This window comes from Diorhabda carinulata, chromosome X (assembly GCF_026250575.1).
Source record: "Diorhabda carinulata isolate Delta chromosome X, icDioCari1.1, whole genome shotgun sequence".
Classification (NCBI taxonomy): Eukaryota; Metazoa; Arthropoda; class Insecta; order Coleoptera; family Chrysomelidae; genus Diorhabda; species Diorhabda carinulata.
In genome coordinates, this window is record NC_079472.1 from 40,969,900 (window position 1) to 40,984,407 (window position 14,508).

A 14,508-nucleotide genomic window follows, 5' to 3' on the forward strand; every position below is an offset into this window, starting at 1 on the left:
TGATGGACACACTGGTGTTCAATCCACATCGAAAATCGTGGAAAATCATCGTACGAAAATTTTCGCGATTTAATCCCATTTTTTACCAAAATGAATGTTTCAAGTATTTGTTAATAACTTTACTAAAACTCGTAGGACAACACGTTCTGTTGTCAGACTTGACATAAACAACACCATATCGATTGGCATACAAATATAATGGGATCATATTGATAAAGAATAGCCAAAAAATTCAGACACAAAAAAGGGAACTGATGGGATAACCAAAAATTTTCTAATTATTGAGGACAAATATAACATTAGTAATTATCAGGAGAAAATGTGAGAGACGAATAAATACAATTAAAACACCAAATCGAGAAGTAGGGAAAACGTTATGTTATAGAAAAAGAAAGAATAAATTGAAAAAGTAACCAACCAAGAACAAAAAATAGGAAAATTAAACAAGATACACCAATTGATGGGAACAAATCATGAGAATAAACACAGTGAAAATTAACGAGAGCATTGTAAGATCTAGGTTACATCACAAGATAGAGATCAATAAAAAAAAAACCTTAAAGAAATTCAAGAAGATGTTGAAAGACATAAGTAGGTGAAACCTTGACCGTAATCCCTAACTTTTAGATAGATAAGCGAAAACCATGAGAAAAATATATTACTTTGGAGAATTAATACCTTCTAGGAACTTAAGCATCATTTTGATTTGAAGTATGGAGAATGCTTTCGTTATGTTAATAAAACAAATATCTATCCGTATATTATATCATAGAGCCTCTGTGATAGTTGGATTGTTATAAATATTACGTCATAAATAAATCTGTTTCGTCAGTAGCCTTTTTGTTTCTATTTCAAAAAAAACATGATTGGTAGGAAGAATCTTGGGAAGGAGAAATCCTACTTATATAAAATCAATTGACTTATTTGATTATATTCTTTGGTATATCGTATAAGAATCATAGCAAACATTGATCTGAGACACATACACAATATATTAAGAATAAGAATAAAGTTGATTCCATAGAAATCGATGACTCTTGCTCTTGATTATGTGCTACTCAAAAAACTATAGAAAATTTCAATTCGAAGGTAATCATCTGAGCTATTTATTGCAGAAGTAATGTTGTAGAAGTTAATAAAAAATATTGTGAAACTTGAACCAATTTTCCAATCGCAACAGTTACTGGATTGAATGTATAAGTACGTATAGCATGGAGCAACAAATCTAATTCGGTTTGATAAAAGCATCTGAAATGCTATCGAGCCAATCCACAAACAACTCGTGATTTATATAAGCTGCGTTATCACCTGTTTTGGAACTGCAATTTCTTAACCTTCAGGATAAGCTCAATCTTCGCTTTCTACACAAAAATATAACACTCTGGAATTACCGATTATTATGTAAGAAATAGATAACTGTAAAAGAATTCACGTACACCACATTTGAATGAATCTTATAATTATTAATAAGCAAATTTTAGATAGAATACTACTGCTTCATCAGTAAGGGAAATATAAAAATTATCTTGTTATAGTCATTCAATTAATTTTTACTTTCGTGGGATTAGGTATACGAAATTTTCTGTCAGTGAATTAATTACGAACTGATTGCAGAATTCCAGTAAAACAGACAAACAGAAGTGTTTTAAAATTAGTTAGTGTTTTCCCTATTTCTTCCTGAGTATATTTTTCAATGGAGTGTCGCGTCTAAAATTAGAATGTAGTATTTAATTTCAGAAGTTTGTTTTAGAAGGGTATACGAACCGAAAGTATAATTTATAGGTTGAGTTCTCTACCTCATACAACGTATCATAGCCTCACAGAAGTTTTAAACAGCGCCATTTTGGATTCGTGACACTTAGAAGTTTTCTCGCACATTTTACTTTCATTTATCTCAAGGCGTGTAACGGGAACTTTTGAATGAATTATACATTCTCAAACTTTTTTTGCATAACGTTTGAAACGGTTTAGGTGTTATTTACCTTTCTATAGACAGATTTTTAAACAAACATTATTTTCAACCGTAAAACCAGAATTATATAGGTAGAGCATCACAATGGAAACTATCCACCCCATATAAATCTGAAGAAGGCACTTTAATGTAAAAATAATAAATACATCTAAAATTATATGTAGGTGAATGTTATATGGTCCATATGTTCTCATTATACTTGTTCCTCTTTATCTGTGGTCTCTATACATTTTATTTCAATTGGTACCCTGTACAGTCTTGTTTTTCGTATTCTCCTAACTACAAAATTGAAAAATAACTATACACAATTTTTTCTATCGCCCCAAAATTTTTCGTTCATGTATGGCATGTTAATGTATAACTAAATAACGAAATAAAGTTAATAGCAAAGCAGAGCAGATAAGTTCTATATACGAGGATGGTCCCAGAAGTACCTAACCCAACTAAATAAAGAAAAATTTTGGAAAAAAACGTAATCTCCTTTTGGCTCCATACACTTTTCTCAGCGATCTTCAAGTTTTATATTCTCTTTGTGATAAGAATCGTCATGACCTCTTCAATTTGAACTTTAATTCATTAATTTCATTCTTCTCAGTCAAATGCGGTCATTTTTGCTCGATTCTCCTCAAATGTTGCAATAATGTCGGATAATAAAAAAAAACTCGATGAAATCATCTTCACGACGCTGGTTTTGTTCCATTGTGAGCAAACGCGGGACCCATCTTGCACACAGATTTCTCATCGCACTATTATTCGACGATCATCCAGTACAGCTTTGTGGATTTGGATTTGATCTACCACTGCTATGATGGTCTTCGCAGGCGTCATCGTACGGCCTCGTTTAAACTATGCTACCAAATATTTTAATGTTGGTAACGAAGGAGCAGTCTCACCCAGAATAGGATCAAGGTCAGCTTTTATATTTGTTGGGATAAGGCCTTCCAAATGAAAGTATTATATCACATAACGATGATCAATTTTTTAATGTTTACAAATTCATTGAAACCTTCATTATTATTGGCTGCCAAACAAATACTTAACAACGTGGCGACTTCAAACTTAAAATATATGCTGTATATATTGTGTTATTTCTAATTCAGTGATATGTTTTAAGAAGCTACCACCATCTCTAGGATAGGCCAGGTACTTGGACCTTCCTCGTAGAAGCGCTCAGAGCCTGCATCAACTGACCATGTATCATTTATATTTTCATTTGTTTGTTCAAGTTTTCTACGGTATTTTCATGTTTTGATCTGTGGAATAATGTCAATGTTTTTAGTCACTTCAGTCACTTCATTGTGATTGTCGACGATTCAGGAAATTAGTCAAATAGATCAGTCAAACAGGAAAAAAATAAGAATAGTGCGAAAAGATTCGATGAGACTTTTACACCGTTAGAGACAAAATATGAGAGATTTATTTAAAATACTTGATTATATATAGACCTTCAATCATTTTTACAAGCTGAACTACACTATAAGAAACCAGAAAAAATAGTACACTGCCGACAGATGTCGTCCAGAGTAATAGTAGGGGTCTAGCATCGAATTTCAATAACTTGAATCGAATAATCGAAAAAATATTCAGTTAAATACTTACAAACCAAAGAAGTTCCACTTGCATATTAGTTTCACAAATCCACACAAAAATTTTTTACTACAACTTGAGCTGCATCAATTTTGTGATTAATGGAGGAAAAATGTTGGAATCAATTGATGTTCTTCAAAATGTTTCCATATAACCCTCATTTACATACTTACCCCATTACAGACTTTCCAAGATATTAACAAATGATAAGTTATACATTTTGTTATTAAGAATATGTTTGAAATGATTAGAATAAAAAATTTTATCAATATAATAATACCATAGTCGAATCAGCTGTTTCTGCAAAAAAAAACAATTAATACATAAATTCGAGTAAATATTCAATACTAATTCTGAAAATATATCTTGATATTTACATAAACTCATTATTATCAAGCATCTAAAATTATCTACATTGAATTAAGATTGTGACTAATAACTTATAAAGAATATTCAAATTTGTTTGCGGATATGAATACTGTGACTTCTTTATGGCAAATGTTTTAAATTTAAATAATCCTTATTCCCTTACTGACTACCCCGTGTTTATAGAAAATCTCTATATTATTATCGGTATTCTATATCAATAAGTTGATAGTCGAATACTAAAAATGAAAATGAATGTAGACATAAAACGGTAATCTTGGAAGCACTTAAATCAGCCGAACTGTAAAAATTTTTAAAAATATATGAAAGGAAAACTAAATCCAAATTCACTCACAGTGTTGCCTTAATCGGACTTCGAAGCAGGAAAATGAACTGTTGAGAAGTGGATTGCTAAATTTCAACTAGGCTAAATGAGCACCGAGGACGATGCATGTACTGGACGCCCCATAGATGCTGTCATCGACGAAAATATCAAAATTATTTCGTATAACCGGAAATGAAGACGACTGTGGTGGCTAATGCCTTAAAAATATCATGGAAACGTGTGGCACATATCGTGAATGTATATTTGGATATGCGAAAGTTCAGGTCAAAGTGTGTGCCGCGCGAAATCACAAAAACAACGATGATGACTGTTCAGTGTTTAAAGCTGTTTAATCGTAATAAACCAGAATCATTGCGTGACAATGGATAACGAAAACTATAGCCCAGGAATTTTAGCTAAGAAACCACTGCAAGTTTGAAAAAATCGTAGCAAAAATTACAGTGTTTGTTTAGAATTTCCTGTTCTTTCAAAAAATTACAAAATTAGTAAAATCGCACCACAATCAAATTTTTCCGGTTGTCATGAGTAGGTGTCTTTAGATTAGGTAGTTGGCTTTATAGAACCCAGATGGACGACTTCAGGAGGGTTTCCGACCTGGAAAACGATAGCCAAGTTTAAAATGGTGTAAAAATTTTGAAAATTTGTACTCTTTTGAAATGATGGTCAAACGTGCACATTTTTGTCTCTAGCCTTCTGCAGTTGGAGTCGTATGCAACCTCTAACTTCATGAGAGTTCGTCGCATACGTAGTTATGGCTAGTGCTGTTAAATTTTTTCAAGAAAAACAACAAAAAAACCTTATATTGGCATGATGCCGAACACAAATGCCTTGGAGGTGTGCTAAAGCTGTTATATGCGTTTACATATACGTTTTGAAATCGACACTGACATATCCGCCACTATTGTGAAAAAGGCATGGTAAAAGTAGATTGATGACTGGGGCTGTCAAGGATAGGATCAGTAGTGTACTGCCTGGAAGCTCAGCATGCTTGTTATCATGACGACTCCCGAATAAAATTATATTTTAGTAAATCCCATCATCCTGTAAACTGTGGGGAAGACGTAGGGGCGAATAAAATGTCGCATTCGAAACATTTTGATCTTAGTTCCAAATAATAATTTCTTTTTTATGTTGTAGGAGAAGGGAATGCTTATAACGTTAAATATCTAAAGGAAAAATGAGAATGAGTTTTGCTTCAAAGGCAGGGCCGATCGGTTTGTCTATGATAAATGGCACGCTCGAAGAGAATATCGTTGACTAGAGCCTTGAAAGAAACCGATTCAGTTCTAGAAAATTTGAAAGCATTCTGCATTATATTAATGGCATCAAAGAGTGAAAGAAATGATTGCCGAAGCTCTCATGCAAGCATTTCGGTTTAGAAGATTTATTCTCCCTAACCTTCTTGCTACTGAGATGCACCTCCACAGAAACCCAGGAAATAAAACTTTAATTGAATTATTGCACAAAATTGGAAAGGGAAAGTCAAAACTTTTCTTTTCTTAGCAGTAATGCTATAAGAAAAGATGGACCAGAATGTAAGACCAAATACAAGTTATTCTGTATCGTAAAACTGATTACAACACTCGGCTTGTACGAATATCGCTAATAAAACACTTTGGTGCCAAAAAAAGATTGAGAATCGCTTCTGGATATCATTCTCGATGAATTCATAATAATACTATGATGGAAATGAGTGTGATTAGGAAAAACTATGTTTCAAATGAGCTATCAAACCAGAATTCACAAGAAATTGAATGCACTCCATTGTATGTAAACTGCTTCTCTTTATTACCAAGTCAAGCTTGGATGGTCGAGTTATAAATGTTCCACAATACTTGTACCTCGATCATGAGTGATATTTTGTTCGTTTAATATATCTGGTTCATCTATTTCCATGAGAAAATTTGATATTTCTGTATAAAGTACTTCAAATATTCGTCATATAATTTAGGGCTATTTGACACAAAAACACATCTAGCTAGTGTTGTTTAGTTCAGAATAACTGTTCGACCAACAAATCATGGTTAAAAGTTTATTTTAATACTCTGAGAATGGGAAAACATCAAAGAATTAATTTCATAATTATGTTGTTTGAATACTCCTAGATGCTAAGATGCCACATCTTGAATTTATGTTCATAATGTAGTCTATTTTAATGAACGTATTGGATATTTTTCAATAGTTTCATAACTGTGTCAGTATAGAAGTTGCAAACCTTTGTTTTAAGAGTTCATTAAGTGAATTTTTTTGCAATAAAGTATGAATGAAAGACGTATATTGTTTGTTTAACATTCTCGTTCTCTGTATTTTGAGAGACAGATGTCAGAAACAGTAAAAAGAAAATAAATATTGGATACTTTTGAATCTAGAACTGACTAATATTTATCTTAAAGTATGAAAATGTATTTATAAAATCGTAATCGATTTATTTATACTAGATTTTTATTGAAGTTCACTTTTGGAGTCCTATCAAATTGCTGTTATATTTTTCGATGATCGTTGAGAATAAAAATACATCCAAGCTTTTATAAATATCTTATTGGAAACAGAAACTCTAGGATTTCAGTAAAATAAAACAAAACTATATTAGTTCATCTTCTAGAAAGATATCAAAATTGCATCTTGTTATTTTAAAAATGATATGAAGAGGATAAAGCAACATTTTCTAGAAGTGGATGACTTAGTTTAATTAATCATTAATTCCCAATACGTATGTATACGTTAAAACATCGAAAAATATCGACTTGGATTCTACAAGCTGGTATTGTATAAAATAATTTGATGAAAACGTATTAGGGAAGTAAGACACAAAATCTCTTAGCTCAAGATAGTAATATATGAGAAAAAAAAGTAACCTAAAGTGTGCCATTGATTTGGTTTTAACAAGAATCCATTGTTGTTCTAATAAGAGTTTCCTCAATAGAGCAATCAGCAACTTCTCAAATTTGTCAATAACGATCTTTCTCTCGGTATTCATCCATAGCAAAACTTCAAGATTATTTATTATTGCATTATCTCGATATTTCCATAGAATTAGTGTTCTCTCACAATTATGTATGTCTCCAATGTTTCCTATTGTTCTTTTGTTACTGAATACATCATCTCTCGATTCTTTCACTGATGTTTTCAACGCCCAAAATATTTATTGACTAATTGAGAGCTGTTAAGCTCCATTCATAAATAATATAATTATATTGACCTGACAGATATCAATCTGTTCAACTTGGTTCTTATATTTCACAACTAGTTGTGATATGTCTCATGCCTGCCTGTTCTTGGTAGAATCTGCAAATATTACGTCATCTTCTCAATTTTTTGCAACATATTTGTTTAATCCCTCTGGATTGCAATTTGATTCTTAGTAAAAATCATATTCCACAATTCATTGTGTAGATACAAAAATTAAATTCTCAGGACATAAATCACAGAACAAAAATAGTAGCAGTAAATGTTTGTGCATTGTGATCTCCTGGATGCAGTCTTTTTTGGCTACATGGGCGCCGATTCAATCAGATCCATGAGTCATCAAAAAACAAGCTATCAATAACTACTTATTGTTTGCTTTACAATTTATCAATAGAGATTATATCAACCGACGTTGTTATTTGGTTGATTGAAAGAAACGTAGCTGTATTACCTCACATCATTTCCAATTGAAGTATTTCTTGAATTTCCTTTCGTAAAGTTATGCTAATGCCATATACGGAGAATCGGCTCTCAGTATCTGGATGCCTTGGACAATATGGTACAAGCATCAGAAACATAGATGAGGATGTACTCATATAGGAATTTTCACATCACAACTTTTTAAAATGAAACACGTAATCAGAATTGCGAAAATTGTATTTGGTCATGAATAAATATACCATTCACATTTGCATAGAATGTATACTAGAATTGATCACAGGTATCTTAGAATAAACAAAAGTATATAAGCTGGAAAATCGAACTAAAAGCAATAGTTTTATTACTATTTGCTATTTATGATTACGGAGTATGGAAAATAACAAACCAAAACGAAAAGCGATTACAGGAGAAGCCTTGAAACAAAGACACTATAGTATAAAAGCTTTTTCGGGTATCTATATCTAGTAAACATAATATAGTCCAAAAAACTCTAGTGAATGTGTCTTAGCAGAAGAATCACTGACCAAAAAATAACAAGAAAAGGAGTTCTAACTAATAAATTTTGAATTATATTTATTTCGTTTCCAAGAATATATAACAGATGATCCCGAACTATGGGCATCGAGGTTTAGATGAACCTTTCAAGGCATTGGGACAGAATCGCGCAAGCTTACACCCAAGGATTCGAAGGCCATACATACGTAATAACTATGTATGAGGGTATTTCATTATATTTTAACTTCCACATTTTGCATAATATTTTGTTTTTTATACAGCAAATTGGTAGTAGAATAACCTTTATGTTTAATTTCAAAAACTAATACAGTTTTAATTTTAATTAATCATTAAACTTATTTTGTTTGGAGATTACTGATTGAAGTATGTTTTTATATGGTTAATTCTCAATTTCATATTATTCATACGGAATTCTTGATTTTTTATAAATTATTAGTCACATTCCTTGTATTATTTAGTAGGCTACAAGTGATGCTTGGAGGTTGTGGAAAACTGTGGGCGGAAAGGATGTGCGGAAGGGTATAGCAAACTGTCCCTTTGTTCTAAGGGCAGTGATTTACAAAAGAAAATGAAGTGACCAAAAGATCGATCATCAAAAACATTGAAGTATACATTTTTTAAAAATAGTTTTTATTGATTGATATTTGTATTAATTGATATTTAACAAGTAATGTATCAATATCGAGAATAGAAAATAATTTTCGTTTGTTCACAATGCATGAACCTAAAAAACGGATGTACGTGTCCAAATACTATTCCATTTAGCATAACATAAGAATAAAAATTTAATCATCATGAATATGGAATGCTCAGGAGCATACATACCTGCTCTCTGTTAACGCATATTTTTTGGTTCTTTGTTTAGTCAGAGGTAAAACAGATGCCATTTAATGATACGATTTTTGACGAAATATCGGTATATTTTGATTATGAGTGAAGAGATGGAGTATAATTTTTAGCGAATGAAACGTACAATTAGTATTTTGATTTTTAAAAATTTAAGTCAATTTAGAATTTCGATAACGTAAGGTTAGGAACTATCATTCTTTGTATAATTGCAGAGCGGTATTTTGGTTCAAAAGCGGCTCCATATATTTCACGTACCCAATTAAAAATAATACTCTTATCTAATAAGGGAATCAGTTTCAAAATAAAGAGTAAAAAATAAAATACAAGAAATGTCTTCATCACAGCCTTTGATTTTGAGAATAAGACAAAAATATTTACGATTTTTCTATGTTTTTAGTCGGATTGAGATTCTAGTTAAGATTGCATTTGTATCCATTGCTCCAGTCCACTCCATTGCTCGTAAATATTTTATTTCTTTGAATAAATTCGGTGCACCTACTTGAAGTCTCAGTCCTCCTTTTTTGATTAACTCTTTCTCGCCTGGTCTTTTTTTAGGAAAGAGTTGTTTTTTTGTACTGTTTAAAATTATCACTGCAAAAAATATTTTTAACTTTTCGAAATACAGGATGTTACAATGTGGTAACGCTAAGGACTTTGACTACATACTTGTTGAGATTTAAAAAAAAATACATATGATTAATTCATAACTCTTGTATATCGATTTTGGCCAGAAACTTAAAATGAATTCGGTTAAAGTGAATAAACTTATTTTGTATGTATATAGAGGCTTGATACTTTTGACACATTGATCTATCTCACGACAAACAACCTTCCCCAGCACACCAACGCTGCTTATTATTATACAGAAGCTTCGTTCATGCACCTCATTTTAAAACTAAAATGCGCTAGTTTATCTCGAATAAATTGCTTACAGTTATGTTTTCCAAAGTATTCAATCATGTTTTCGTCATAACGAAAGTGCTCTTCAGGTTGGAAGTAAGTCGTAAAAATTCGTTTCATTTTGTCTATTATGTGGCAGAATTCCCAAATTTCGATGCCTTTCAATTAGCATACATAAAACATCATTATCTATAGAAAATTTTGAAAGCACCCGAAGGAAAAGTTCTCGATTGTGAAGGTTTTGTTTATTAATTTTGTGATAATGGGCCAAGAATAATTCTTTCCACTCTGTTTTTTTACGAAAGCTTAATTTCAGCTGGTGCTCGAAGCTGTGCTCTTGAAACGTTTTCCACAAAACTACCTCTATCTTCGTCCCCACAATTATCGTCGGTTAGATTGACGATATCTTATCAATGTTCTCGCTTTTACATCTTTGTTTATTAGCTAAAAACTCACGGTCACAATATTTTCAAAATAAGAAGGTATATACTAGCTCCATGTCACATGGAACTTGGAACTAACAAAAACTATCAGGTAAATAACGCTCTACTTGCTTGATGCACAGTCTATACTATATGGTTTTGTTTTGATTGTTTTTTTATCTGTTTTACATAGAAAATGAGCGCCATCTCGATAATATGCTTCATAATATGTCTGCAACCAAAAGATCTTAGATCTACACTCGTATCCGAATGATATCGCTAGGCGTCGATAGGTTAAGGTTCCAACATCAAATTTTTTCTTAATTATATATTTATGGGCTCCTGTTTTGTATTGAGAGTATCATGATTTGATTCGCTTCTACCGCTTAGTTCTGAGATAATTTCTTCGTAAAGATAAATTTTTCCGATATTTTATCCTGGAGTATATCTCACATTCAACCATTCAACCATTTTTTAGGGACTGATGTGAGATTTTCAGTATTATTCGTAGGTATATTTTAGTTCTTTAAGGTAGGAATCTCCTTTCACAAGAGAAATCCATTTTCAGATTGGATTTATATTATCTTACTTCCATTATTTCCAATTAAGTGCAACAATATTCCATCTTTCCAACCCATTTACGGTTTCAAATTATTTTAAATTCGGGTTTCCAATAACTAAGATCTCAACCTTGTACTTAAAAATAGTACAGAACAGAATTAACGTTATTTCTTAAAGGTGGAATATAAATTGAATATTTATTTTGATCTCTCTTGTGTACTCAAATATTGGATTAAACATGGCACGCAAAGAGTAATATTTAGCATGGATACTTCCATAAACTCAAAAGTTTTCAAATTTGATACTGAAACCATTGATAAAATATTTGATGTATGTATCTTTTTCATTTTCTGGTCTCAGTGGTCTAGAATTATGTACAGTGATTTCTTGAGCTCAAAAATGAACCGATTGAGTACACTTTTTCCTAAAACTTAGTTTTTGAGTGCACACTTTGAAAAAGATCATGAAAAAGTAAATAAATTTCTTATCTCATTCTACACAGATTCAGGGTAGTAAATATAAAAACTGTATTATGTGTCTAAAATTAGCACTTCAACCGTCGGATTGATATATCTCCTTTTCATATATCTAGCCATATTTGGCTTTTCTTTTCCAATTTACCATTTTTAGCTACTTTATATTTTATATTCTATGACAATCTATCACCTTTCTCCTTTATCTTCTTCCTCCTACTTTCTGTTGTCTTTTTAAAGTAACTTGAGCCGTTGATGATATCCATATCGAACATCTAAATACTTATCAAACAATATGTTTACCTTCAGTCTCTGAAGACGAAGACTTGATTACCAAAACGCCCGTTAGACAGTATAATTTTAAGTGTTGGTTTAGTGGTAATGTAAACTGTGTATTAATATATTTTTGTGATTCTAATGTATCGGTTGAACGAATAATCCCTTTATTTCTTTATTGCTTCAACTTAACTATTTTTAACCTATTTTTTTTTCTCTTTTGGGTAGTATTTTTTATTTTCCAAAACCATTATCACTACAGATCTTATTACCGATTGTTTATTTTCTCTTTACAACTTCTAAACGAAATTCTAATTAGTAGGCTGTTACGTATTTCTTTTTTATATATATATTTGGTGTTCTAGAGAAAACTGCGCCAAGTTCTAGGCTTTTTGGAATTCTGATATTTTTTATTTTTGTTTAAAATTCCCCCCCCTCTATCACTTTCAATTTAAAACTATATTGAAAACTTCGTTTCGTTACTTGGAAGTCCCATTTTTTCTAAATTCAATGCTAATCGTGTAACTGCTGTTTCAATTCTTGCTTACGTCTCGACATTCTTGTCATCTGTGAATGACAGCCACTGAGGTCTTCCCTCATATACTAATACTGTTCGGATTATATTAGCTTTCCTACAATACGATTACGAAAATAGGCAGATATCTCCATTAATATGGAAATTATGCTTATCTTGAGACTGTACTTATAGTGTGAACAATAGCTGATACCCCATATATTTCTTCTATATGTCTCCTATGATTCTTATTTATGCAATAAGCATTTTCACCAAATTATACAGTGTACTTCAAAAGATATGACAAATCTTACCAACATCGAAATAGCTACGAATGAAAAAATCTGTAAATGAAATATTAGCCAATGAAAAATTATTTATTTTGTATAGGCAATAATACATATTGTTAGACAAGAGATAATAGGAGAAATCTAAATATGGAAAATGAAACACGAATGTTTGCTTTGTCTCTCAGCTATTAAGTCATACTCAAGTTAACAGAGTATTTTCTAGGTAGGCACTTCGTGTCCTATCATTTTTCTCGATAACTTTTTCTATTAATAACCTATAACCTATAATATACCTTTGATTTTAAAAGAAAAAACCATATGAATCTATCGATTTATAAACGATATAAATGTCCGAGGAAAGTATTCGCGCAAATATATACAAAACAAATAATGCACCAGGGAGCCAACGCATTTTTTGTTTTAAAAGTTTTAGTGTATCTCTTTAAATAAGAGATGGGGGAAAGTGGGAACTTTGTTATGGAAAAAAGTAAGTCCGGTTGTCCTTAGCCAATATTTACAAACTTGATCTAGTTTGAAGGAGATTTTGTCTACCAATACAAAATATATAAACTCCAAGCAATTTAATTAGCAACGTTTATACTAGAGTGCGTTGTTTCATACATTTTAGGTACTGTGACAAATTTAAATAGCAACATAAAAGTTTGAGTAGCTCAATCGGAAGAAAACTAAATCAACATTAAAATAGTAAAAAACCTCATGTCGTTATCGTTTTTCTGTCCAGATATATCTTAAGATGTGTGTGAACGGAGAGAATTCTTTCTTAAGAACATCTTCTTAAGAAACGAATTGTCATTTATTTTAGAAGACATACCCTTCTTACAACATTCTATCAGATATGTTCGACATTTTTTAGATCAAACATACCTTGATAGGTAGATAGGACGTGGACGTTTATTTATTGGGCCCCCCGGTTACCCAGAATTAACTTGTTGGATTTCTTTTTGTGGGACGAAATAAAAGATCTCCTTCCAAAAGACCCACGTCAAGATATGATGGTACTGGAATAATACGACAAGCAATACGAATTATTGTAATAGAAGAAACTGAAAGAGCTGTCCTATCCATCCGTCAGTGACTCATTTCATGTATAGAAAATAAGGTGCCACTAATTACTTAATTAGTTATCTAAGTTGTTAATTGTAATATAATCTGAGCTTTACTTTTAGATAACGTCAGGCCTAAAGTTGGCCAATGTAGGAACTTTCTATCCGGAATAATTTTTTAATTAATCAATTAATTTCTGATTGGGCGAACAGACCAATAGATGTTTGAAGAAAAATACTTGCCATCAACACATTTCTTAAGATATATCGAGACAAAAAAGATATCGACATGCAGTTGTTGCTATTTAAATCTTACTTAAGTTTACTATTGAAAGACCTACTTAAATTTATAAGCTTTTATTCGAATATGTCTCTAGCATTCAAGTTGCTGAATAAATTGCTTAGAATTTATAATGTATTGCTGAACAAAAGCTCTTTCGTACAAAATGAAGTCCATAAAAATAGGCTCAGCCTAACCGGTATTACAGGTATTTTTCCATAATAAGGTTGTCACTCCTTCCGACTCATATTTGTAGAGATAGACTAAAACTTAATTGGGTAAATTTAAAAAAAAATTGCTTTTTTAATTTTTATTTCAAAAATACGACCACTAGTGATGGACCTGAAATTTTGAGAGTAATTTCCATGTATTTGTCGGGGCATCTTTTGTTATATTTTTTTTTCTGAAGATGTAAAATATCTCAAGATAAAACCAACGACCGTTCTTAGTTGCCAGCCCGATACA

General features: G+C 31.5%; 1 protein-coding gene across 1 annotated transcript in view; it reads right to left on the bottom strand.

Annotated features, from left to right (window-relative positions):
* Positions 1-14,508, bottom strand: part of LOC130901965 (protein couch potato) — an 885,499-nt gene that overhangs the window by 57,181 nt on the left and 813,810 nt on the right. The window lies entirely within an intron of this gene.